The following is a 25,711-nucleotide window of genomic DNA, read 5'->3' on the forward strand; positions in this document are numbered from 1 at the left end:
AGTATTATCGAAAAATGCTGTAAAAATAATAAATCGAAAATTTGGATTTTAGGGGGGAAATTGTTAGAACTGTTTGATTTATCTACGAGGCACAAGTGCATGGAATTGTTTATTTGAAAAAGGAGACAATTTTTACGTACTATACATTTACATATTATATGTTATAGCAGTTTACTGATCTGTGTTTCTCAAATTCATTCACTTTTATTGTCCCTATTTATTCCACCAGTATCTGCAGATAGTACACGCAGAGAAAAATGTAGCTGCCGTAGCTAAAAGTTGCATGCGGCGACTAAACTTCGGTTGTAAAATATGGAACATGGTGTAAAGACACAAGGTGAAACATTGCGCATGCGACCAATTTTTGAGGCAAATTATTCATTGGTTCTTCCCGCATTCAGCGATGATTTGCAGTTTGAAGGTCGGGGCAAATTTCTGACTGGTCAATTCGGTAGTTTGAAGGGCCACTTCTGATTTGGTGACACTGCGCATCCACCAGATTGCTTCACCTTGTATCTTTACACCATGATATGGACAGCTAATATTTGTGACAGCTAAATATTTTGCTACTGTGCCTATTACGTTAGGTGCGACAGCAAACCGTTTGCTGTGCTGCAGAAATTTATACAATAGTTATGGCAGCAAAATATTTTTAGCAAACCACGATTAGCTAAAGTTTTTTTTCTCAATTACTCAAGTAAATTCGAGAAGCTGAACCTTGTAAACATTACCATTTTCGCGAGCCTTATTCATTTCGCCTGGTATTTAACTTTAGGCTCTAGAACCCTCACGTGATCATCGCCGGTGATCTTCCGGCGCGATAAGCCCGCTTGAAATTCCCGTTTCGCTGGCGTAAGTTCTCGTCGATCGGCGAGCGCGGGGGAAGCGTCTCGATAAACTCGCCTCGTTATTGATTTATTTGGGTGCTTAATATGTATTACCGGCGTTATTCCGGGGTCGACTCGCGTGATGCGGCGCGGCGCGGCGCGGCGCGGCGCCGCAACGCGGTAATCCCCGTCCCGGCGAGGAGTTACGATCGCGGGCTCGTCGTTAAGCGAGTTCGCGGACTGCAGTTGGCCGCCACTGCAATTCCGACCGATCAATTTTGCCGAGGAACCGCTCTCGATTTTCTCTTTCTCCGCCGCTCGTCGACACGAACTCACGACAAGGAGTTCTCTCGGACACGACCGTCGCTAATTTTAAGCAGCTCGTACAATTGGCCGAACCGCGACACGAACCGCGAATCCGCTCATTGACCGGTGCAGCTGTTATAAGGATCTCAATGAGACGAGCGACGCCGGCAGGTGTGACCCTTTCATTCTCCTTTCCCGTCCCTTTCTCTACACCTATCCTCTCCGCTCTCTATGCACTTTGTCTATTTCCGCCGTTGATCCGCGGCAAGCTCGTTGCTTCGTTCGAACCGTCGTATTTATAACCCGAGAGAATGATGCACTGGGCATCGGCGACCGTCCCGAGAAGCCACCGAGGTCAACGACGACCTCGTGGATGGATGAACGACCGACGGCGAGAGAAATCGCCGTCTGGATACTGGACGCAATCATGAATCTTGAGAGGGCCGAAACTTTTTCGTTCGCTTCAAACACTTTCTTAAACCTCGTTCGATTTTTATCATATCTGAAAGTATAAGACGACGCGCCTCTTTGTCAAGACGCGAGATCTGCGAGGGTACAATTTCACTTTTAGATTCGAAAATAAGATTGAGACGCGGAAAAGTAGGCGAGGACGCGCGCACAGTATATTTTCCGTTAATATTCCGTCCACTCTCGCCGTTCGTTCCCTTTCAAGTGAATTATTCAATTGATGACCGCGCAAATGGAATTGTGCGCAAGTGCCAGACGCGCGTGAACGACGCGAAGCCATATCACTATCAGCCCGATCTCTATATTTATCGCTGTTCAGCGACATTCTTTAACGATGCGGCCGCCGCGGCGCGAAATAGCTCAGGCTCCGTACACCGTCGCGATTTCCATTCGGATCGCGCAGATGGTGCCGCCGAATTTCCGGCGAATTACACGCCGTAGATCTGCCGCGGTCGACACTGTCTACAAGCTCGTCCGAAATTGGCAATACGTTTCGCCCAACCGATTGAGTACTTTCGGCGGACACTTCCGCGAGCGCTCGAGCCCGCGCTCGGTCTCGAGAGCCGCTTCTCCGATATTTTCGCAGATCGAAGTTTCCGCGGGGGCCATGTGTGCGGAAGGCAGATATGATATTACGGGAATTTAATTAGCCCGAACTCGGCGAGTCTGCGATATCGTTCGCGGAGCGATCGGCGCCCGAGGAGCGATTGTTCGAGGATTAGCGCGAGCTCCCCCGCCATTAATTGAAATTCATTGTTATTCTCTGAATTGGCCCTGGATAATGGTATTTTTCAAGACTAAGAAAGTGCTCTTGAACGAGGGAGAGGAAGAGGCTTGTCTTCCCAAGATTTTTACTGCCGGAAGATAGAGAAGTTAAATTACGAAATTACAACAATTCGAGAGCCGTGGAGGAGTGACTTTTATTTAGAGAGTTCCGTGTGGATTGCAATTGTTATTTCAAGTCGAGCCTTATTAATATTTACGCGATACGAATAGTCTTGCTATTCAAGTGCAGTATTGTTATCTAGCAAAAGCTTCGCTTATAAAAGATACGCTGTTACATTAATCGCAAGAATTTTGTCATATTGTAAATTTTATTATAAACTGATCACAAACTTTGCTCATTTGATAGAAACAGAAAAATTAAAAAGTTCTTTGTGTTGATTGAATGACGGTTACACAGTGTCCCTTGTGTATTACTTTTGAGTACCACTCGAGAACTTAACTATTTTGAAAAGTGTATTTTAGGCGAGATACGAGAGTGCAACGTGATAAACCGAGTTCCATCTCCTTCCCTTGGCGCTCCTAGAATACTCATGGCGGAGGCCATCAATAAATCAAGCTGGAATTCGCGTATTAAGTGAAACTGAGTTCAAGCGTTGCAGCAGGTTCACTGCAATTAAGTCGCGCACTTATCAGAGTGCTAAGTTAGAGTGCTCGCCTAACTAGGAGACCGCTGAGGAAGGGAATGGAATGAGCGAACAAGAAGAACAGGCGCAAAGATGCGTCGTGGAGTAAGGAATTATTTTTACTGATGTATTCGTGACATGGAATTTTGCCAAATGCGCCATCAGAATTTTCTAGTTCGATCTAATACGTCCGTAGGTTATTTATCGAAAGTTAACTTTGTGGATTATTATTAAATTATTGTATTCTCTAAGTGTGGTTTACTTCGATTAATTTTTATCTCATTGTCAGGTGCCGAGAGACGTAACGCTGGTAATAAAAGCACAGCACCCAATCGAATTCTCACTGAAGTTTTATCGTCAGAATGATCCTAATTTGATTAAAGAAACGAATTAATGGAAGAGAGCTCTTCTCTTGAAAATACGAAGGAGCGGAAGAAGCTCTTCAGTTTTAATATTTTTTAAACAATTCCTCCAATTTCTGGTTCGTATCTTTGCAAATACATTGTAATAATAAATTCGACCCTTTTTTTGGGTCCTTTTCAAGTTATGCTAAGTTAGTCAACGTCGTCCATAAGACAGAGTCGCATTATAAAAATACATATGAACTGTGGATGCTTGATTCGAACGTATGCCAGTTGAGTTGGCTACAAGTTCCCTGGCCTAATTTATAACAATAAAGTTACGCGCTTCGAAAGTACGCAATTGTGTTTCTCCACGTCCCCGTATTTGAAGTTCAACGGAGACAAGACGATCGCGGGTTGACAGGTGTAATCCGTCTACCGACATCACCCGGAAGTAAGGAATGACGGTCGAGAATAACTCCAGGCAACATTTCGGTATACGTTCATCGTCAGAAACCTTATCGCAATTCGGGTAGCAACGACGTGATGATTGGTCCAGAGCCAAGAACGACGACCTCTTGCCGAAGTATATATCCAGATGGGAACTGGGGAAGCCTAATGTCGGGACATACCGAAAATTAATATTCGGAACGTTGCACCAGATTCTCCATAGATTATCCACTTTTACTTTCTCCCTCTCTCTCTCCCCCTCTGCCCCTCCGCCGCGGGATACGACATTAATATACGTTATATCGTGACTTGACTCGGTATAACATTAGGCTACTTCCAGAATGTCGGGATTATATTAATTTCGGGTAAATCGTGGAATATTAAGTATCTTTAATTAAAATAATCCTGGAGAAACTCTGTTTCCAGCGTTTCTAACAAGTAACTATCCTCGTAACATATTTTATAATAAACTCCAGCGGGATGAAAGAAAATTTGAAGAATGAAAAGTTTGAAATAAAGGAGATAATAGAGACTCGAAAAATAAGGAAAGTGTAAATAATAACATAATGTAATGATGGAAAAATGATAACAAGCGGCATACAAAGAAGAAGAATTTGTAACTTTTAAAAAATATTAGAACATTTAAATAAATAGATTGTATTATATTTATCGGATTGTAAAAGTTATATTGTTGGATATTTCTACAAAAGAGCTTTCGGCAAGAAGTTTGCCGGGCTACTACGTAAAAATATTTTCCGCGGGAATAAACGTATATCATGCGCGAGATAATGCGACCACGTTAACGTGTCTCAAAACCGAAATGAATCGAAGGCTTATGAAATCATGTGTTGCCGGAAATAAACTTGCGACTCTCGCATTTTTAAGACGTCGTATTTCTTCGATAGTAAGTTAATGGAACTGGCATGAATGGGAATAGCTGTTGAGCGAAGTTAAGCGAGGGAGGCAGAGAGCGGCTCTTACCGTCCCGACAGGTCTAACGCCATTAACGCCCGAGCAGCGAATTATGCCGGATTTGCGCCGCTATCGTAAGATTTCTCGAAAGTATCTCTAGTCCGCTTGACTTTGGCGTGCAGCGTAGCTCGCGTTTAACGTTAATGGAACCCGAACGCCCATTTAAAATACATTTATCAGCGGGCGGAGGACGGCAAAGCGACGGAGCTTGGTGAATTCACGAATATCCGCGAGTATACGACCCGTTGTGAGCACAGTTTGTCATTTGCGTGTCTTATTAATTATTATTCATTTATTGCTATCGCGAATAAATGATGAGAAATATATGCGTTATCTCTGGCAAGAGATATGTAATTGAACGAAAGTGATTGTGACGTTTACAGTAAGCGATAAATAATAAGGACACTAATAAGTTTGGATTAATAATTTTTGCTGTAATGAAGATATTTACGATACTCTCATTAGCGACCTCCCCTTCAGGGTGACCATGTTACCAATCCCTCATGCGGAGAATAAATTTAACTCAACATTGCTGTCAGTTTCGATAATATCGTTGGAAGTCGTCCAAATTTAAGCGCGCCGAGTTCCGTTCTCAAATTATTTTGGTTGACGGGAACGTCACAGAGTCTTTGTGCTTTGAACTTCGTTTTAAGTTTTGAAAGGCGGAAATGGATTACACGGAAGCTAAGATATGAAGAGACATTTTTGACCCTCCGTATCTCTTTCGAAGTATGGTATTACTTTCAAACTGGGCAACTGGGGCATCCGCTCTTCGTCGCGGGGAAAAATGTGAGAAAATTTCGAGGGAGAATGTCTAATTGTCGAAAGAAATGAAAATTATCAGCGCCGAATTAAATAAAGGGATTTTACGGTGTAAGAATCAAGTGAGAATTTCGTGTTAAACTTTTATGAAAGAGGCTCTATTAGCGTGAGTTTGTAAAGCCTCAAATCTTTCTCATCATGCGTATATTAGTATATTAATGCAAAATGTTAACTGTCGACAAGAACATCGTTTCGAGTAAATTATAATATAAAACCATTCATACGGCACAAGTGTTTTACTTGTATGGAATTTTGGTATGGCCTTCGAAGATTACACGATAATATCATTCTTATTAGTCGTCTGATTCAATGCGATGGAAAAGTCTCTCGAACGCTGCCGTGCAAATAGAGAAGATAAAATGATTGGAAGGAAGGAAAATGCTAAGCTGCTGGTCCCGTTTGGACTACCACGGGAAGGTCAAAGAGCAATTCTGGTCACGTATCTCTGCAGGATTAGGTTCCGCTCTCGCGAAATGGCCAACCGCGTTTTGTCCCGCTCCAGAATTTACACCATGCGATTCTTTTGCGCGACGATACCGAAATCCAAAGTTACTTCTCGCTCTTTTCTCTGACGTTCATTGCGTCGGCAATTGTTTTAAAAGCGGATCCTCGTAATGGGAGCGATTCGCCGTGGCTTAGGAACGAATTCAGAGCCGGAGAAGCGATTAAACAGACGACGTGCAGCCATTGCTAGGGCGAGATAGTGATTTTATATCGCATCTCATTATCGTGCGTCGTATTGTGTTATTTTCGTCCGATTTTTAATCTCCGACGAAAGTTCTCTCGCGTAAAGTAATTGAAATGTTTACCAAGTTTCCAAAGTTTTCAAGTATTTGGGAGTGCGCTCCTGCAAGAGTTTTTCGGGGAAATTTCATAGGGGGACAAATAAACCTACAAAACTATTCCTTATATTGCATAAAGGCAGGAGATTGATGAAAAAAAAGTATACTTTGTTTCCCGACGCCGTCGCTTTTGATCTTCACGTTATTAAAAATGGAAAAAGTTCCGAAAACTATCTTGGTTATAGAAGTCTAACTGAATGTACTTTTTGCGAGAAAAGGCAGTGCAGATTCTCGTCTAATTTCTAATTAAACGTTTAAATTACAAGACTTTAATTCGTCTCAGAGTCAATTTCTTGTTGATTTAACGCGATTGATTTTCCCTGACTCACACGTCTTGTTTAATTATTATCGCGGAATATAATTTACTGTCTCATTTGCTCCTTTTCAATTATCTTATATGCGATTCGATTTATCATTCGAAGAAACGGAATTGAATTTCACTCTTGGTTGATTAAATGGTAGCGCGACGTTTGCGAAATACTGACTCTCGAGATTTATCAGTTGCTGCGGCAAACTGCAATCCGGCGGTGAATTGCAGTCTAGCGCAAACATAAAGGGTCGCCCTTTAGTTTCAGCGACCCCTCGGGTCTCGAAGGACTCGTTTCCGCCGCCCTCGCAAGGAACTTACGACCCTCGTCGAAGGAACTTATTAAATTTCGTAGGGCGGTTTTATTCCGCTTCCCGAATGCGGTTCCGATCCGCCCGTCGAGATAGCGACGGGATCTATGCGAGGAGTTTTTAAGTGACCGTGAGATTAAAACGTCCACCGCTGCATATTTCCGCGAGATCTTGCGATGGCGGCGACGTAATTAAAAGGTATTCCGGGGACTATACTTCGCCGTCCCTTTATCTCGCTGCCACGGTGCGAACGAACAATAGCCCGTGACTTTGTCATACCGCAGTTTCCGCGAGAATCTTCCTGAGAAAATAGATTCATTTGTTTACCGTAAAATGGTGTAGAATTTCATAGGTAACACCGTGGAGAACAAGATATTGTGCCGTGCAGCGTGACGTGATATTATATTTCAAGATAATCTTTTAAAAAAGGGTCTCAATTCATCATGTATAATATTTAAAATTTGTCGTGCGAACGCACTGCATATTAAAACTTATTTCCATATTCTTGTCGGTTTGTTATTACGCAATTGTATATTTTACGCTCTACAACATTTTTATTGTTCATAATTTTGCAATGGATATTATATTAATGCAATACATAAATGTTAATCAAGATTTTTCTCCTTTTATATCAAGATTGCAATTTCTGTTTCAGGTAAGCATGGAAAGCAAAATCTTGAGACACTATACCCGCACGTAAGTTAAAATATTCCCGGCATTTCTTTAGTCGTAAAAATAATTATATACAGGCATAATATAAATCGGATCTTTTAAAATAAATATAACGACAAGGAGATAGGATCGCGAAGAGGACAAGCGACTCTCCGTGGATCGCGTAATCGCATATTTAAGAGCAGAAGGTTGCTTCAGCAAGATGGCGTCTAACGCTTTATAAACATCGTAGCGAGGCGTGACGCGAAATAATTAATTCACCAAAGCGAGCCGGCAGTGCCGGGCAAGTTTGCCAAGCTGGAGAACCTGGTCCCTGAATCGTCGATCAGCACCCCAAGTCTCGCGAACGGCTAATTAGGTATTATAATGGCGCTGAATCGGCACTGAGTCGTGGTTTTGAATAATTTCGTCCATGGAATAAATCGAAGCCGGAAGTTTATAAACGCGTCAAGTGCCAAATTAAGGAACTTTGCTCGCACTGGCTAGCAAAATGCCCCAAACCGTCAATCCAAGTATCACACAATGAACGGGTGGCTCGCCGCTAACTGGATTGTTATCGCCGCGTGTTAGAGCAATCGGATCGGATTGCTTAAAATTGTCAGCGATAAAGATTTTCGGTAAACAAATAAATAGGGAATCGAAGCTACGCACAGTTGTATTCATATGCCTAGTGCCTACAGTTTATTCCACATAAATCTCAGATTTCTTTTCGCCAGCTGCATTTTACAAATGTTCAACTGGTTTTTACCAATTTTTCACTGAATCTCTATTTTTCACATATTCTGCATTTCACTTATCACTTACGTTTCTCACGTCTTACAAATCCTCAAGTTCATGGATTCTATCTCTTAGAAATTTTAGATTCCATAGGGCCTATATCTCACGGGTTCTACGTCTCGCAAATTCTACATTTAGACTTTATGTTTCACAAATTCGAGCTCTTATAAGGTCTGCGTATCTCATAAATTTAAAGTTTTATTGGTTCTATATTCAGCTTTTCCCCAATGCCGCGGGTTCACACTCCATTCTTTTTTATCTCTCCGCGAAGAATGAAATATCAGAGTCGTTTATATTCTTAACTAATTGCTTTCTTTCGCGGCTCGAAAAATCGCTCGATCGTTTCTCGATTCCCGGGGAGAACCCGCGAATTTCCTCTCGGCACGCGAATTTTCTGTATGCATCGTCTTCGCGGCGACGAGGAAGGGGCAGGAGGGAAAGGCCGAGGGGAGTCAATACCTTTCCTTTCGGCGCGGTCGGCGAGGGAGATGGGGAGGTAGATTTATAAGAAGGAACTCGGGTCGAAATCTCATGCAAATCAATGCAGGCCGACGGGGATGTGGTGCGGCGAAGCGAAGAGAAGGGGGTGTTGTCGATCGTTCTTCGTAGATACACGTAGATACGCCGCGCAGCGTGAAGAACGGGGAGGAGAGAGAGAGACAGAGGGAGCGAAAGAGAGACCTCGAGTTAGGAGGCGGAGAGGGTTGGAACGTAGGTGTGTGACTGTATTATATATCCCCTATCGCTGGTTTATGCAGCCATAAATAGCGTTTATACGCTCGGTAAAGTATTCCCGAAGCAGCGGCGGGCCCCGGCCTTCCGCCTATCCGCTATCTATTCTATTATGCCCCGACATAGTACCTAACTACATCTACCCCGACGGCACCGAGAGCGCGCCGTGCTTCTCACACATATCCGCCATTCCCATTCCTTTTTCCGCCGCCGCGCCCTCCGCGAACTCTGCCGCCTCGCGAATTCCGTCTTTCGAATTCTCGTGTCGCGGGAATCTTGCTCGATATATCCACCGTCGCGCCTGATCCACCATCGGGGGGGTTGTGTGCCACCCCTTCCGAGGGGTTATCGCTATATTTGGAGATAGACGCCGCTCTTATCCGGTTGTGACTTCGACTCGCGACTCGCGGCGATTTGTCAGCGGGATTCGCGGACGTTCCTCCAAATTCTCAAGACCGCTTGGCATTGCGCTCGAGGACGCAGATGAGCGCGTTGCAATGTCTATGCCCGCACCGCGAGATATCTTTATGTCGTTTCAAACGACGTTAACATTTCTCCATCGCAGACGTGACAATTGTACACGATTTTCCAATACTTGGTATAATTTAAGTAATCCACATTTGTCTTTGAATTGATTATTAACGAAAGAGCTGAGCTATTGTTTTTTTATTATACCCCGTGACTTCCATTTCACAGATCCTTTTCAAGACTCTATAAGATTTTAAACTTTTAGTTGCGTACGCGACAGGCTCGATATAAAATTCTAGACCGAGCGAAAGAGTTTGTGCTGTCGTTACTTTGTTTTAGGATAATTTCACAAATTAATTTTCAATTGAATCCGACCAACGCTGCGCGCACACGTTATTTATAATTGTTGTTATTTATTATATTTATATTTATTTATATCTCAATTAATTTATCGTGCGGAAAACTAAGCGTAGCGTTCTTATTGAACCCACATAAGGGTGCAAAGGCTCTTAAAGAGGCTACCGAGCGAAGAAGACGGGAACGATAGGTGAAGGAAGTGGGATTGCTGCGAGACACGCGGCTTGGCGTGTGCTTAGAGCTGAAGCCGGGTTGCGTTAACTCCCGAGTACACCAGGTTGGGTTTATTGGGCTCTGAATACTCAACCTACCTCACACCCTCCGCAGCTGGTGCGCTGGATGTGTAACGTATTCGATTTAATGCATTCTCGCAATAAACTTTATTACCATGTTGCTTGCGTGGCTATGCTGCTCCTATGCACCGCGAGCTTCAACAACACCGATGCATGCGTCGATCCGGTGTGGGTGGGCGGCTGCCTTAGTCTTGGCCGGAACTTGCAAGCCGATGCTATCACGGATGTTGCGCGCCAATGGAAACGGCCCTTCGTGGTAGTCCTCTCTTATCGTTCCCATTGAGAATGCGTCAGCTCAGATTCGCTTTTAGACGGCGTTAGTCGATGCTAATCGCGATTAATTTACGTCTTCTTTATATTTGAATAGGAAGCTTGTACGTACTTAGCAAGCGCAATAATATAAATAACAAGAAATTGTCGAGGTGTGAATTTCATCCCAAGCAAATTGTAACCGAGTTTTAATTACATTAATTATCTTCTGAAAAATATTATTACGAAAATCAATTATTTGCCGAAAGCTCTTATTTAATAATGTAAGTTGACTTGTAAATTCTGAAGCTACCTGTGTATGAAGTATTTTAAATTGTACAACCACCGATTGAGCACAAAAAATATATCAGACGCTTACGTACGAAAGTTTATCGTTACAAGCTTATGTCTGGTTTCATAAATAGTTAATGTTATGCTGTTTAGCGATAACTATTACAATGTAAGCGACAAGTAGCACGTTGTACCGTGCTTTAGCATCCATGTCGAGGACCATAGCGCCATGATGGAACGTCGAATTCGAATTTTGCAGCGAACAAGCTTCTCGCGACACGCGAAAGTTTTGCAAGGTAAACTTAGCCCCATGCAAGCTGCACAGTTAGCGAATCAACTAGGTGGCAGGGAGGCTGTCTGGTTGGCTGCACGGCTGGTTTGTTGGTTGGTTGGTTGGGTGGACTTGTTGTTCTAACTTCGCTCCCTTCGGCAATCTCTCTTCTCGTATCTCGATGCATCTCTCTCTCTCTCGTTCTCCCTCTCTACCTGTCTTCGCTTTACTCTATTTCTTCTTCAGTTTTTCTCTCTCCCAATTTTGTTCCTTCTCACACGCCTTCCTCCTTACTCTCGCTTGGCTGAAGATCGTCGCGGTAGTCGAGCCAAAAAAATGGCCATGTAAATTACCTCCAAGAACAATGGCCACTCGGCAACTCCTCACGATTCCTCTTTTCTCAGAGATGCAGCCAGGAGCTGCACGATTGCCGTCTACTAGCCGGTGCGGCTACTTAAAACTTGATGCTCAAAACTTTGCTGCTTTCGTGACGATCGATGACGCGGAACTCTCGTCGGCATGTTAGCGAAGTCCTATACTCCGGAAAGTTCGGGGGAGTACGATTGAGCTCGGAACATTGGTTAACGAAGCTTTTATCTCGTCCGCGTCTCGCTCGAAAGAAGAATTGAGAGAATTATTCGTCATTAGCGTCTAGCGGCCGTAAGCCGAGCAATGTTCGATTGGTGTTGCTATCGATGCTAATTTCAAACTTTGTTCAACGAGTTCTTCTTATTGACTACATTACGATCGCGAAATGCGTACTGTAATCAAGGCACATAATTTATCACTTACAAATTGTGTTTAGCAATTTATTAAAGCCTACGTCTTCTTCTTCTTTTTTTTTTAAAGAAATCCTCTCAGTTCGGGAATTATTGATTCTGCATCAAGGAGAGATCTCCACTTTCTCCTTTTGTTATTCGAACTTTTGCAGCGTTCGAATTTTTCCCCGTACGCATTAATTATCCTCCACTCCTTTTGCATTCATTGTACGTCAAATTCGATCACTCTTTTCGATCTCGACAACTTGTTTGGCGAAATTAATGGGGGAGGATCGCGAGCGTGACGTCGCGTTTCCAACTCCCGGCGCGCGTTTTCTCATTAAAAGACGAAAACAAGCTGGCTATTTAGCCTGGCAATGTTGGACGGCGAAATTGTTTCGCCCGGCACGGAACGAAAGTTTTCCGATCGGGAACCGCTCGATGCTGTTCCCCGGTTGCGAAGCCGCACCGGCAACTTTTGACAGTCGGCGATCGCCCGTACAGGCTTGTCTCCTCCGCCCGGGAGGAAGACTGGGGAGAAAGACTATCCATGCTTGACGATCTATCTCTTTCGCCTTCGTTTCGCACGCGAACGGGCGTTTTCGCCTCGCCAGCGAACGAGTTTCACGGATCGATCCGTTTCAGGGTGAACGCGCATTTCTCATTAAGCTCGAGCACCCGCCACTGAGAAATTATGAAGTGAGTTTAATTGTTCCGGCCTGTACCTTCTCGGCTCGGTCGGTTCCTACGCCTATCGTTTCTGGCACTGGCCCTTTCCGTTTGTCATTACGCCGTCCGATCGGCGATAACGATTCGTCGATAAATCCACGAGTTTTACTCATGATGCAAATACAGGACTTATTGCGAAAAAAAAATGAAGTAAGAGAACAAGTATGTTGCTTCAGATTGTCAGTATTAATAATAATAGAATTTCAAATTTCAATCGACCTCAGCTGGCCACATTTATTAAATAATTAAATTAAATTCCAGTTAAATTGATTGTTTATCGCAATTTTTTAAATGAAGAGAGTAAAGGTGAAATTACGGCTTCTCCTTCTCATAATTATTGCAATAATCAAGGCAAGACAGCCATGCCAGGTGTGAAGAAATATTGAAATGTGTTTACGGATCACATTCGAGTTGTTAGAAATTTGAAAATCTCAACTAGGTATCTCGATAATCAATCTATGTTTAAATTTTTGCTAAAAATAGGTTGCGCTCGTCTGTGAAGTTCGGCTCTTTGCGCTTCTTTTAGGAACATCGTCTACGCGCTTCTTCACCCAAGCGCGTCAACGCGCAGTATGAACTTTTAAATTGATTTGGCGTCTTGCCAGTGGCAAACGACTTTCTTATACCGCGCCCATGTCTTCCCGGACTTCTTTCACACACTCGGAAGGGAGGATGGCTCCCGTTTCTCGCGCCGCGTCTAATTGGTTTTATTGCACTTTAGTCGAGCGAGTTCCGCCGTGCCTGGTTCTGGTGCGATAAGGAACGTACAATGAGTCCCCGCGTCGATTTAATCCCGGGTTAAATTCAGGAAGCTCGAACCATTCTTAAAATCGCCGCCAGAATTACGCCGGATGCAGCCCGCTCGCTTGGCAGGCTCGCATAAATTTATAAGAGGACCGAACGCGCGGCTCCTGGAAATCCCAGGAGCGCGATTTCGAGGTGATATACTTTAAACGGCATCGATTGCCGTAATGTCCCTCCTGGGTTTTCTTCGGGGCAATTATGAACGTTCTGGTGTCGACTTGCTAGTTGGAAAGATGTACAAGGTATTTCGGGCCAATTATGGACGTCCCAGCGTTGACTTATCAGCTGGGAAGTTGTACGTCTGCCTAATCGCGCAAATATCGTCGTGTTGTCGATAAATTTTCGATTTTTTTTATCGCGTAGCCTCGCAGCTAAGATGCGAGTGAAATTTCTATGAAATACCTGCGGAACAAAACGTTATTGTCCGATCATACTCGTAGAACCCCTTCACTTTCGATCGCGTTTAATTCATAAACTCTTGCTAACTCTCTTAAGTCGCTAATCGTATCAGTCGGGTAAGCCCCTCTCGCGAATAATTCGCCCGCAATCTCAAAGATCTTTTCGGGAGGATAAAATTTCGTCGTATCGGGGAAGCAGCGCGCGAATGAAAAGATAAATATCTCACGCGCCGGCAAAAAGATGCGAAGCGACGGCAGACGCGGCGGGTCGCTGAGCGATACGGGAACACGGGCGGCACAAAGGGGACCAGTAATTTTGTCACGATCGCGGGAGTTGGACGTAGGTAGGTACGTAAAGTAAAGAGGCATAATTACGTATCATTCGCGGCTACGGGCAATAAATTTCGCAGATTCGCGCGCGAGATAGCGGCGGACCTCCGGTACAGCCGGACGATAATTCACTGCCCGGCCGGCCGGACGACGTTCTGGCAGCGCGGCGGTTACCCTGCCCAGGAACACGGTCAACAAGTAGCCGTGGATACGCTCCGCTAAGCGCGGATACTGCGAGCGCAAAAAGCGCTGCGTTAAGCGACCGCCTCGTTACGCCGAGAACGGTAACGCGTGGATCAGAGCAGAGTTCCAGGCTAATGCCGGTTATATCGTAGAGCGTATGTTCATTTAACTTCGCGTTCCTCGTTTAATTGCCTGAGATTACAATTTTACTCGAGCCGATACTGGACTCGCGTAAGCTTTCATTTTATCGCATAAGGTGGTAAAAGTACTCGTCGAACTGACGATCATTTGGAGAAATTTTCAATATTATTATTTGTCTCACTCTGTTCGTGGTTGACTTTTTATGTTAATCGGTATGTTATATATGCTTTTGGGCTGCAATGTTCTCCGATAATTTATAGATTTATTTCCTTGAAACGTCGGAACAAGTTAAATGAACCATCGGCCAGTCCAAAGTCGTTCAATAATTTTTTTTTCGCAAATTTTCAATACGTTTGTAAGTCTAGAATTTTTAAGGATTATAAAGATTTTCGCTGCTTAGATTTTATACGAAAAAGCACGCTCGAACTTTTATTAAATGTGTAAATGTTCATTGGTTTTCTTTTATAAAATATATCGTGAAGAAATTATGGAGATACTTTCTTATTTTGAAAGAGTCCGAAAACCAATTTCGCGAACTTGTTGCAATTTCAGAGGATTGAAAAAAATAGAACGTTCAAACTTAAGCTAGAAAATATTCAAGACAAATTTATAAAGAGCCGCCTTCATATTTCGCAATTTTGCCAACAAATTTCCCTTATTAAAATAATGAATCTTACTGATCGATCGTAAAGGAGAAACGCTCGCTAAGTCGCTGGTCCCCAGCTAGTCGACTATAATTTATCTAGCCGCTCACGTTCAGGAGCATGTTCTCGAAAAGCGAACTTCCCTCATCTGCTACGCTTATGAGACGCATTTGACAGGATGAGGAAACACGAAGTTCCACATGGGGCGTGACCGAATGGCGGCGACGCCGGGAAATTCGGATGCAACGATGCGAGTGTCTAACCAGCTGGCCGTCATAATTAGAAACTTCAGCACATCCACAATGTGCAAGCCTCGCCCCGGATCTTAATGATCCGCGTTCGTCGATCGGCCGGAAATAAAGTGTCTCGTCGACTGGGTCATGTCTATGATTAAACCGTCCAGCTACTATTTTCATCGCATTTACGTAAAGTTTACGCCAAACGCTCCGTATTTTTAATACTGACCTTTTCAAAATTTTACGAATTTTATAACAAATACAAAGAGGAGTAAAGTCTTAAACACGTCGCTCTCGAGTAGTTAACGTATTGAAAGGTTTAACGAAGCGCATTTTACAATGGATTTATTCTGGTAACAATTAACTTATAATACGTTGGTAAATATTCCAAAAACCTTAATTCGCGCTGTCGTTACGTATAGCAGTTTGTTTAAATCTAAATCGGGGAAAGCGCGCGTCCGGATTAGCGCGACTTATCGCATTGTAAATTACTTGCGACATTAAACTGATTAGTGAAATTTTCTAAATTATTTCCAACGCTAACCATAGTTCTCAATAGTTCTACCTTTCCACCCTTATAACATGTTAATTTTCGGGATGTCGTAAGTCTCTAACTTTCGTCCTTTGGAGATGTTATCTCGCTGCCTTCGTCTCGCACGAGATCACGCGTCACGCGAATCGTCGCTCACACCCGTTGTACGTTGCGGCCGGCGTGAGATATTCCTGCCCATTTTTCAGATAGTGCCAGCGGTTAATATGTAGGTTGCGTCGTTAATATTCGCACGGCGCCCGCGCGATTTCTAATTATGACATCCAACATGCTACAGATTCGAAGCTCATTACACAGACGCGTCGTGCCAACTCTGGGTTCTTCGCCAGAAGTAGAATCCGTTTTGTTTTTTTTTATATATAAATGTTCCCATATTAATAGTAATTAATTATATAAAATGTATTTAATAAAACTCAACAATAAATAAAAAAAATTAATATCTATGCACATATATGAAGAAATTTTATACCAAAGTGTTTTAATGTTTATAGAAGAAAGAAAGGATTATTTCAATTAACGATTTGTGAAAATATTTGTGAAAATTAAAATTGTAGCACCAGAAGAACGATTCTAAAAGATATGAGAACGCGGAAAGTATCGTAGCTTTTTATATGGCATGAATACAAGGGCGAATTGTGAGAGGAAATGGATACATTCTGGGGTCACTTTTTCAAGTTATTGTCCTTATTTTTCGAAATTCTTGGAAACAATCAGATCTACGTGTCCTAAGAAAAACCGCACCTTTTACGAGGGAAATGCATGAAAGTGCGCTCTTGTTCCTCCGATTTTTGAGATCTCTCTGATATTTGGACGTTGTTTGCGATAACGCCGGACTTCACGCTGGCCTGACGACGCCGGACGCCGGCGTTGGGCGCGAGTCGACGCCAGACGAGAGTCGACTTTTTGCAGGCGTCGGCGCCCTTAGCACGTGGGCGGTGATGAGAGTGACAGATAGCTGCGAATTTCAGTTCTATGCTCGTCGCGCGCCTCGGCGTGCCGGCGAGATCGCGGAGAAATGTTCCGCCGCGACGGGGAGGAGACGACTTCGAACGATGCGTATTTATGGGAGCACTTGGCATGAGTACGTAGGAAAATCGCTGGCGTAAACCCGACACGTCCCGTCTGAGGAGATAAAAAGTAAAAATCCCTCTCGTCGGATCTTGACAAGATCTTTGTTAGTGTAAAAAATAAGCAAAAGACTTCGATATATTTGGTGGAACAGATTTTTCTCATTTTTTTTACATTTCCACATGTCTCGTCTTTTTTCGTTCGTAAACCGTGTCTTTTATTTGCGATTTTATTAACTGTGGTGCGAGAAATGTGAAATGTATTGTTTCTTCAGATTGATTTTTGCTTCGACGAAATAATAAAGTGCGTAGTAGACTCAATTAATTGTACACGGAAAGGAAAATATTTATAAAATATTTATTTACCAGGTGTTAATATCAGGCAAATAAAATTCACAAGGCTCTGATGTGAAATCGCATATGCGAAGTAAAGGATATAAGAGCCAAGACGGATGGTGTCTAAATGATTTTAATATTTAAATTTATTGCGAAAATTTTACCTCAGCCAGGATGTAATAAATATTAGGATTAATATTAGGTAGTGAATTCTCTCTTTAATTACATTTCGGGAAACATGTGACAAATCTGTGTATATAAATTAGCAGTATTGCGGCAATGTGATGCGATGCTCTTAATAACGCGTGAATGTTAATGGATTGCGCCGGTATTATATTTTGCGGTGAGAACTCGATATCGTCGTCGGGGACTTCCACGCTGGCCGCTGCGATAACGGGAAAATCGCACGATCTACTCTCGGATTAGTGTATTAATTACGGTTACGGTTTCCATGTATATATATATACGTTACGTATCCGCGTTTAATGTCCCTTCGTGTCAATATTACGCGAATAGTTTCTCATTTCGAATAAATTACAGGTGAACGTGTAAATACACGTATATTGTACCATATATTTCCCTTTGAATTAGAACAGAGAAGATAACATCGATTTTTCCACCAGATCCGAAGCTTTTTATAACATTCGGCAGCATCGATTGCTTTGTCTTTAGACCGGAAATAAAATTATACAGGGTGTTCCAGGAGGAAAGATCAATATTCTGGGAGGTGATAGTATCGGTCATGTCAAGCAAAAATGTTCATATGAATCTTTCCCCCTGGGACACCCTGTATAGATTACATTTATTCCGACACGACTCGCGTTCGTGTAAATGTATTTTTTTTCTTGAATAACTGTCTTATGTGCCACATCCTTCTGTCGCGAATAAAATTCGTCCGTATAGAAATATTCAGATTGCATTACCGAACGGATTATGTTTCAATCTCCTTCTTTCTCCCGCGTTGATTGCCGCTTCGCTTCTGCGCGCTTCCCAGTTCTCGTTCCCGGTCCCCCTTTTCGTATCTGACTCGTTGTATAACGATCCCGGAATCGAACCCGTTGAGATAAAAGGGAATGCACGCGGCGGATGCGTTGTTTCAAGCCGTCGCGAACGGGAGTGCGCAAGTGTATTCCACGTAATGGTCGTGAGCGAGAGCAGTTAAGTAGATCGGGGAATTGCGGATCATTTTAATGCTTGGTTAAATTGCGTGATTGTGAATGGTGAGCGAGTTAGAGGGAGAGAGCAAGGGACAAAGCAAGGCAGCGGGAGTCAGGAAGAAAGATATTCGACGGGTGGTTTGCCAAGCAGGAGGAAGAGTTTCAGACTGACTCTCGGTTAGATTCGTATTTACATGAGAAAGAGCGGGAGATTTATAGCTCGTATTAAGTTCCCCCTTCTCTCTCTCTCTCTCTCTCTCTCTCGGGCGAGCTGTGAATGCCATCGACTTTAAGAGACGGCCGGAGAAAAGAAGGATTTCTCATCTGACGTCACGCTGCGCGCTGATCCGTTTTGCTCCGATGCGCCGCGACGATTAATGCGTCTCTTACTTTTGCCGCCATAATTTCGTTTCGTTACGAAGTCGGCGATTTATGAGACGCCTTCCCGTCCGCTAATTGGGACACCGAGCTGTGCGTAACCGGTGTTGTATTCATAGCGGGATTTTCACGGCTAAGTTTAGTATCCTATATAGATTTCGTTACGTCAATTTGCGCCAGCCGCGGTTTGACTGGTCCTCGAAGTCAAACAAATTTTAATGGATTCGCGGAAATTCCGTCAACACGTTCGCTACCCGTGAAACGCATGTGAATTTTGTATGCTTCTTGACTATGAACGTGTTGAAACAACAATTGTGTTTCCACTGCCCAGATTAACGATAATAGGATTAACGATTTTCCTTCCCCAGTCATATAGGGTGCACTCTTAAGCGTGTATCGCCAAAAATTAGAGGTACACGCTAAATTAAAAATTATGAAAAGACGTAAAAAGCTACTAAATACACTCAGTCCAAAAAAGCGGTACACCTAAAATTTGTCAAAAAATCACCAAATTTCGAATGACGATAACTACGCGAGTAATAATGGTAGAAAGGTTTCTAAAAAAAGAAATTGAAGCTTGAAATCTCTACTTTAAGAATCGATACATGAGACTTTTGCGAGATAATTTTTTTCAAAATGGCGGATGATAAAACGAGAGCATGCGAAATTGAAAAATTTTCGTCCGAGTTTGCGACGATCCATGGCGAGAGGCAGGTGTTGCAACTTAATGGGATAAGAAGCATGCGATAGTACAGAGTCTCCCCTTCAAAATGCTTTTTTACTCGTTTCGATACGATGATTTTTCGCTGAAATATGCTCATTTAAAGTAAAAACCGGCTTTTTTATTCAAATGCACATATCTCAGCGAAAAATCATCGTATCGAAACGAGTAAAAAAGCATTTTGAAGGGGAGACTCTATACTATCGCATACTTTTTATCCTATTAAGCTGTGACACATGCCTCTCGCCATGGATCGTCGCAAATGCGGACCAATACTTTTCAATTTCGTATGTTTGAGCTTTATCATCCGCCATTTTGAAAAAAAAAATCTCGCAAAACTCTGATGTATCGATTCTTAAAGTAGAGACTTCAAGCTTCAATTTCATTTTTTAGAAACCTTTCTATCATTATTACTCGCGTAGTTATCGTCGTTTGAAATTTGATTTTTTGACAAAATTCAGGTGTACCGCTTTTTTTTAACTGAGTGTAGATAGTACCTCGATGTATCGCCAAAAATTAGAGTTAAAGGGAAAACCATACGCAATTGTGAGAGACATAAAATCTACTAAATAGATGGTACCTCGAAATTAGGAGTTTTATTTTTAAGAGGTGCACATTACCTACGCGATCACGAGTGTGGCTCTTGCAACACAGGAAGAGTACAACAAATGCCTATCTTGCATGGAAACAGACATTTAGCGGTACATTTCTACCGCGTGCTACTTTAGGAGGTACGTACGGCAAATTTTGTACCTCTTAAAAAGAGGTACTGTGAATCGTAGAACGGTACCTCCAACTGATCGTTACATGTTCATTACTACCTCGTATATTTACACCTCGTACTAATATATCCTACTTAGAAATTCGTACCTCGAATTTGGCGGTGCAGGCTTAAGGGTGTAGAAATATTGGAGAGAACGAAAGAGAATAATAGCAAAGTGTTGTTTAGCAGCGCTGGCATTAACCACCGTGTAATTCGAATATTCTCACACAGCTGTAATTCATGCCTCATATAGTCTAAAATCGCGGGGGCGTTTTCCTCGAGCGAGCCGGAGCAAGAGGCGTTTTCCTTAACTTGCAGCAGCACGCACCATCTCCGGTGGAATGCGGCACGCTGTTTTTCAAGAGGAACGTAAACGAGGGCCCCCTGCGAGCGCAAGCGAGAATCTTGCACATGCAATAAAGCCCTCTCTCTTTCTCCCCCGGTCCCAGCCGAGAGACGCACCAACGAATTCACGTCGCGTCTTATGAACCCTGTAAACCGACTGCGAGCGACGCTTTAGGACCCCTCGCCCTCTCCCAGGGCTCTCTCTACCTCTCAGAAACAAAACGTCGCCGTAAGGTATCACGGACGGAACTGTTCGGAGGGCAAGCGGGAGGGGGACTGGCGAACACGTAGGCCTTTATAAATTTCTCTCGAGCTCATCCCGCGCGAGCAAGCGCTGGTCCTTACGGCGGAGCTAAGATATGCTTTTTCCTGCGGTATTCTCGGCACGCGCCGCTATTCCCCCCGCGCCGCTATTGCGGGTTGTTCTGCCGTGCGCGTGCTGTCGGACAGTCGCGAGGAGTTGGAAAGTTGCGGGAAACGAGCGGACGAGTTCGCGCGCGCTGTGCAACGCGAGACGGCTCCCGTTTTGCACTGCATCGGGAAATTCCCGATTTTCTCTCCGCCCCCCTTAGAATAGGACCGGCACACCCGCACGTCGCGCGAACAGTTACGTGTATGATGTGGAAAAGGAAAGAAACAATTGTCTCGAGTCAAAAGAAATGAATTTTTATCCCTTCTTTACGTATGCATATTTTTTACCTTGCAGCGATTGAATCTTCTAAAAAATTAACGTTCAGTTAAATAAAAAAGTAGCTTCTGTTAAAATTAATTGAAGAATAATTTCGTTTTGTCAATTTGAATTGTTGGCTTATAGAACTTTTTGCTTTCAATTATTTTTAATACAGGCTATTACGAAAAATGGATTCTATCTGTTGTAAAATTTTTTTTTAACAATTAACTCGCTGAAATTTATTGACAACTTCAGAATGTTTTATTTATTGTGTTCGAGCAATTATTATGATATTTTGGTTTTTATCGGTTTAAAAATGACTGAAGGTCTCAAATTATTATTTTTTATAATTTGAGCAATCAGTAAGCTAAAATAATGGTAATGTTGATAAAGCTGAGAAAAATACGCACATACGTATCAATACGGTAACGATCCCGTAGAAAAAATCCCATATAAAAATAGTACGCGTGTGTTATATTTACAGATTCGAGTATCTCGTATAAAGGGTAAATTACAAAGCACGTCAATATGTGTTCGATTTGGCGTTTTGCGATTGTTTTGTGCGGCACGTTTTATCTCGCCGCGATTTTATCCTCCCTCTCTCCTCCGCCCGCCTCTTTTTCATTGGTCCGTTTACATCGCACGGATCGTCGAGTTCGATATCGCGACAATGGCCGATACAGTATTCGAATGTGCGAGGTGCATGGAGTGACGTTTAAGCGGCAACGAACGCCGCGCGGAAGGAAGGACGAATCGAGATAGAAGCGAAAAGAAATGATTGCATAGATGAAAGGGGGAAGGAGAGAAACTAAACTGGCCGCTCGATTTTTGTTCTTCGCCCGAGAGAACGGCGGGCGGACAAAAGAGCAAAAAACGTTCGAAAGGGGATAGCACTTGATCCGATTAAAAATGGCATTTGATAAATTCGCGCGGATGCAGGCAGTATTACGCCGGCCAGCCCGGGATAATTAAAACGTTACGAACGAGTTCGAGGACATAATTTTTCTCGCCCTCTTTCCGTATTCCACTAATACGACCTACTTTTTCAATTAATTTTAAGTGAACTTTGGCAGAATTTTTATTGAAAGCTTAACCGCGAAGATACTTTATGTTGATAATTAAAAATTTTTGCATCCACAATTTCGCTGAGAGAGAATCTACACGGCGGTTCCTTCTATTTCCATAACGTCTATATCACTTCTTTACTTTAGATTAATTAAAGGAAACGAATATGTAAAACAAATAGATTTATCATTTGAAACTTCTAATTCGAGCTTACTTTTTCCTGTAATTTGAATTGCCAATAATTATTTTTCTTATTTTATCTTTACACTGTCCCACCAAGTCCTAATGCCCTAACTAATGCTTAGTAATGTCGCAAATCTGTACACCACAAACCCCTCGCTTTCGCCGGTATCGGTAACAAGCTTTGAAAGCATGAATCAGTATATGAAATAAAACATTTTGTTTCCAAGTAATTGTTGAATTTGTTATGTTTACATTTTGCGTTTTACACTTAGTAAACATATTAACAATTATTCCATAAAATTTTATGAGGAAAGCTTTGAATTTTAATTTTGTGGAATATGGAAATTGATTCCCTACAATCGTAATTGTAATTGCGTAGAATGCATATAGTATTTTATAAATATAATAATCAGTGACGTGCGCGTGTATCGGCGTATAACATCGTTTTACGTTATTATTTAATTAACGCATTATCAAAACTTACTGTATGAAACTTTCGAAATTAAACTGGCCGATTAACTTGAAATCTCCGGGCGAAAGCGAGTAATCTGCAGCGCTTTAAAAAATTCTGCCACCGAATATATTTCGTCCGGGTAGCAATGGCAGTTCGGACTTTCGAGAGCTCATTGACGAGCCCGTGGGCTTGTTCCGCACCAGTGACGCGCGTAGAAGTTTCAGGACAAACTTTCTAGCGGCGCTCGAAATGCAATCCCACTAAAATTATTGGCGCAGGAGTTTTTCGGATACGGTAAAAAAGAGGATAGACGGACGAGAGAATGTTTAATTGAAATTTTTGTCAAAATAGACATCGTATCAGTTAGAGAATTTAAATGGAAGAGACAGCAAAGTAATTCGAAATTAACGTGTTTTTTTCGGCAATTGTGTCGTATCGATGTTTTATTTTATTTTAACACGCTATAACGAAATTTCGAAGTGTACTGCAATTCTAACCCTGCCGCGCCGCAGTTTCCAAACGTTGGCTGCATTGAACAGAATATTCGTAGGATTGCGGTTCGCGTAGCGAGGTCAAAGCCGCCCTCGCTTCTTCTCGCTCGGCTACGTCCTTTGTACGTTTGAGGTTTCATGGTTGATAAAAAGTACGGAGTAATGCAGAAGTAGACAGGGAGAGGGCAGAGGAGGAGGGTAGTTTGAGGGTTGGATCGCGAGAAAACGTTTCATGTGTTTCCTGTGCCGAACCGGTCCGACGAGGTCAAACACTGACCAGCTTAGGTTCGCGGTGGACCGTGACTTTGTGGCTGCGCAAGAGGGACGGCGAGAGGAAAAGCGGGAAGGAGACGAAAGTAACAGACTTCCGAGGGCATTTTCATGCCGATCGGAAAGCGGATATCGGCACCATTGGATTGCACGTCATATTGGAAAGCGTATGACGGTCTCTTTCTAAAATTAAAGAGAGTCTCTTGTAAGATTAACGAAAAAGGATTGGAGGACTTCTTTCTAATATAAATCTTTATTGAAATATAAAAATGAAGGTTCGCGAAAATCGAGATAAAAAGCGAACGTCGTGGGCCATTAAATTTGAAAATTAAATTTGACTTGAGATTGGCTTCGAAAGAAGGTGAAAAGACAAAATTTCTTCCAAGTTAAATATTGGCAAAGTTAAGTACAGGCGATATAAAAAAAATTGTCTTCGGTAATCTTCGAGAGTAACGTATTGACGAGTGACTTAACAAATTAAGGAAAAGGGGAGAGAAGTCGCGAAAGTTAATATAGGCAGTGACTTGTATCAGTACACATAGAGGAAGGACGAGTGGTACATAAGGATGAGAGCACAAGGATCAGAGTTGGCTCAAAGCTACACAGGGGTGGTTACATTGGGGATGCACACCTCTGACTGCATTTGCGTGTTTCCAAGCGGTATAGCGAGAGAGACGGATGGTGGTTAGGTCACCGACGTGAGATACAGGCCGCTGGAACACGATTGTTGCATTATTCGGGGGCCGCAGCTTTCGAACTTGCGGCGGAACTGGCGACCTCATCTTTGCAACGTACCCGGAACGAAAGAATTAATCTCTTGAATGCATCGCGGCCAATCCTAGCTTTCTGGTATTACCGCTTCCTCTTTTTTTCCTGCCTGATATTCTTCTACAATGTCCCCCTCTTTACAATCTTTAGCAATTCACGAAAAGGAAGCTAATTTTCTTTAGGAGTTAATATTAAACTAAGCAGTTTTTATTTATTTAAACGAAACATCAATTGTAATTTACTAATCGATTAAATTAAATATATATTTTTTATAATTAATATTTTATAATTAATAAATGGTTTTGTTATGGTAGTATCAAGATTGCTTGAACAAATTAAGTAAAGGCCTCATCAGACTAGCAATTGTCGACGCGGATTGGATTGGGATTGGCGATTGGCGATTGTCTTCTAGCCAATGAGAGCAAAGTAGTCAGCGATTTAATCGACTCTCATTGGCTAGAGGCCAATCGCCAATCCCAGTCGACTGATCGTTTCATGGATGATTATGAAAATCACACGTTTGTCACAGTTATTGCAAATAACTGTGTAAACGTACGCAACGTTCTTGTTATGGTCTCCTTTTTAATATACTCGAACGGACACGCCGGTAAGTTGAAATGGTAGAAGTAGAAGCGTTTCGGCTTCTCTTGAAACGAGACGGAGGCGGACACTCGCGTATATGCCGGAACTTCCATGGCCTCGACATTTCATTTCCGTCGATTGGACGGAAGTTTCTCTTTCTATACGAGCCGGGGTTATTCGCGCGAAGTGAACAAACAGGAAGAAGAAAGCAAAAAAGGAGCAGAAGGTGGTGGAAAGCGAACAACGACGACGATAACGACGTTGATAATAGCGACGACGACGACGATACAGTAAATAAAGAAAATCAAAAGGCTTAAAGAGTGTAAATACGTTGGGAATTAAAATTCTTTACGTACGCAAATGTAACAGCTGACGGAGTCGGTTTCCCGTCGAGTCGCAATGAGCTGTTGCTCGAGAAGTACATAACGAGAGAGAGAGAGAAGGGATGAGAAGTGGGAACAGTTGATTCCTCGCATTTAGCTCTTTTCTGTAGCAGCTGAATGCAATACTCTTGCACAGCCGA

The 25,711-nt window shown here is 42.7% G+C and overlaps 1 protein-coding gene across 5 annotated transcripts in view; it reads left to right on the forward strand.

Moving 5' to 3' along the window:
* The window catches only part of LOC105568299 (RNA-binding protein Musashi homolog Rbp6), a 675,186-nt gene that overhangs the window by 244,228 nt on the left and 405,247 nt on the right, over positions 1-25,711 (forward strand). Inside the window, exon 1 of one of the 5 annotated variants that reach the window (XM_012023851.1) lies at positions 7,711-7,751. The exons of the other annotated variants lie outside the window; for them this stretch is intronic. The gene's annotated coding sequence lies outside the window, so the exon portion shown is untranslated. Of the gene's footprint in view, positions 1-7,710; positions 7,752-25,711 lie in introns of those variants that run through there. 5 annotated transcript variants of the gene reach the window in all.

The sequence above is a fragment of the Vollenhovia emeryi genome, unplaced genomic scaffold, assembly GCF_000949405.1.
Source record: "Vollenhovia emeryi isolate VEMERY1.0 unplaced genomic scaffold, V.emery_V1.0 DF939130.1, whole genome shotgun sequence".
Taxonomy (NCBI): Eukaryota; Metazoa; Arthropoda; class Insecta; order Hymenoptera; family Formicidae; genus Vollenhovia; species Vollenhovia emeryi.